The sequence below is a fragment of the Crotalus tigris genome, unplaced genomic scaffold (genome assembly GCF_016545835.1).
Source record: "Crotalus tigris isolate CLP2741 ecotype Arizona unplaced genomic scaffold, ASM1654583v1 scf7180000017987.690289119674:8195010, whole genome shotgun sequence".
NCBI classification, from domain to species: domain Eukaryota; kingdom Metazoa; phylum Chordata; class Lepidosauria; order Squamata; family Viperidae; genus Crotalus; species Crotalus tigris.
In genome coordinates, this window is record NW_024096758.1 from 7,663,780 (window position 1) to 7,666,735 (window position 2,956).

The window sequence follows — 2,956 nt, forward strand, 5'->3', positions numbered from 1 at the left end:
AAAAAGTTCAGAGAAGAGCACCTAAGATGATCAAAGGCCTGGAGACTAAAACATATAAAGAATACCTGCAGAACTTGGATTTGGCTAGTCCAGTGGTGGCGAACCTCTGGCACGGGTGCCAGAGGTGGCACTCAGAGCCCTCTCTGTGAGCACGCACACCGTCGCCCCAGTCCTAGGCCTTCAGCTGGGTTTTATAAAACCTTTTTGCTTTAGGCCTCTGCCGCCGTGTGGAAAAAAAAAATGTTCAATCAGTCAATTTCAACTTCTCGCAGGAAAAAAAAATCTTGTAAAGTTGGAATTGATTGATTGAACTTTTTAGTCCCACTCAGTCTGCCAAGTTACCACCGCAGCCACACCCACTCAATGGGCCACGCCCAGCCAATGAGCCACACCCAGCCCATGGACCACACCCACCCGGCACTCGACGATGCATAAGTGGGTTTTGGGTTGCAGTTGGGGCACTCAGTCTCTAAAAGGTTTGCCATCACTGGGCTAGTCTAAAGAAAAGAAGAAATAGGAGTAACATGATAGCAATATTCCAGTACTTGAGGGGCTGCCACAAAGAAGAGGGGGTCAAATTATTCTCCAAAGCACCAGAAGGCAGGACAAGAAACAAATGGTTGGAAACTGATCAAAGAGAGAAGCAACCTGGAATTAAGGAGAAACTTCCTAACAGTGAGGACAATTAACCAGTGGAACAGCTTGCCTTCAGAAATCGTGGGTGCTCCATCACTGGTGGTTTTTAAGAAGAGACTAGAGTAGACAGTCACTGTCTGAAATGGTATAGGTTCTCCTGCTTGAGCAGGGGGCTGGACCAGAAGACCTCCAAGGTCCCTTCCAGCTCTATTCTATTCTAAATATATGCTCATTTGCACATTTCTAATCCAAAAAGTTTGAATCTGGAGAGAAATGAGGGTCAATGCATACTTATTGTGCTTTAGGGAGGTCTATTTAACATAAAACCAGAAGAACAAATACTAATCAGAAATATTGTACCATATAAAACAGCAGCCTATAAACATATTACCTTTTTATATTTCTGAATTCAAAAACTATTGACACAGGTTTTTGTATTTATCCATTTTTATTAATAATGTGATTCTATCAACAGTTCACTTTAAAAATAATCAGATCTTTCTCCCAGCTATGCCTAAGCAATTATTAGAATACAACACTGATTTTAAGCAGTTAATCCATATACATTGTATACCCATACCCAGAGTTTATAAGTGACAGTGCTATATGCCCAACTAATGCCATTATTTTGTATACATAACTGTAGAGAAGTGTTTAAATCCAGCTTCCTGTCTGTAAATTTTTCAGAACCCCAGTAAAAAGCTTATTCTAAAGAGAATGAAAATGTCTACTTCCTGATTCAGATTGTTCTTAAGGGTCAAAGTTAACACAGTGCACCTGATCCAATGTTTGAGTTCTCATTGTTGGCTAACAAAATAGTTTCATGGAACAGAAGCTCAGGGTAGTGATTAGATTATCGGAATGCTCTTTACATGCTGCTACCATTGAAAACTATTCAAAAACAGCTGTTGTTGCAAAATGAAGTAGCCTGTTTGTTGGCAGATGAAAGCTCCTATTCACACATAACATGTACTGATTTTGCAATGGTTCCCAATAGGTTCTAGCTACAATTCAGTGTGCTAGTTTTGGTCTGTAAAAAAACTACAGATCAAGCTGGGTATGTTTAAGGTTCCTTCCCTGTGGGAGAGTTGACAGACAACATAACAGTGCTCAGTTGTGGCACCAACTCTCTACAAGAGTCTCCCAATTGTGGGATCAAAACCTCATCCTTTTCTTACACATTTTATTTATTTAATACCCTGCCTTTATTACTTTTACAAATAACTCAAGGTGGTGAACATATCCAACACATATCCTCCTCCTATTTTCCCCACAACAAGAGCCTTGTAAGGTAAGATATAAGGTGAGCTGGGCTGAGAATTTTGTTCACTTGATGCATTAAGAAAGGCCTTTGACTGGTTATCCTGACCTTTTTGCCCCCACCCGCACCCCCCATGAATGCTCCCATTTGGAAATAGTGCAACTGATCCAAATGTTTTTTACTTCAGGAAAATGTGGTAGTTGGGGAAGTTAGTCAGGATTCTAACAAATACATGGAAACCTCAACTTTTTTATGTATTTACTTATAGGGTTTGTTTATTGCCCCATTCTATTTGATTCTCAGCACTTGGTTTATAGTACTCCACCTAAAATGAACTGTCCTTGACAATGGAAGCTGGTTAGCAGCATTTTGTTTTATGTTTTAGACCAGTGGTTCTTAACCTGGGCGATATTGCCCCCCAGGGGGCGATTTCATTTTTCAGGGGGGTGATGGAACAAAAAGGGGTGATATGGGGGCGAAGGAACAAAAAGGGGGCGATATGGGGGCGATAGAGCGAGAAGTTTTGGGGACACTTTTGAGACTTTTTCGTACAGTGAACAGCTGCATATCTGTCATACAAAAACATCAGATCGCTCACTATTAGTGGATTGAATTGTGTTTTCAAATGTTCCTCCAGCTAGCTTCAGTAAAGAACGCCATACATATGTGAATACGCATTGCTTATCTTCATGCGCATTGTGCAGCAGCCTCTACCCTTTTTATATTTCTTTTTGCATCTTAAATTTCACTTGTAATTCAATCATTAAATGTTACTCTTTTTCTTTTCGGGCATTTCACTTTCTTGCAATTGAATTTTGTTTTCAGTGGTCATTACATTTAAGTGTCTTGAATAAATAAGATAATAATGAAATACATGTATCACGAAGTTTGGGAATAAAGTGATGGGTGGCACCAAAATTTTTCAAACAGTTGAGATATGGGAAAAGACTGAAAATAAATTATTTGCATCGATATGTCCTGATGACAATTTTAAAGAAAACAAAAAAGGGTTTACATAAATTGAAGAATTATTTCCTATGTTGTGATTGAGAGGTGATG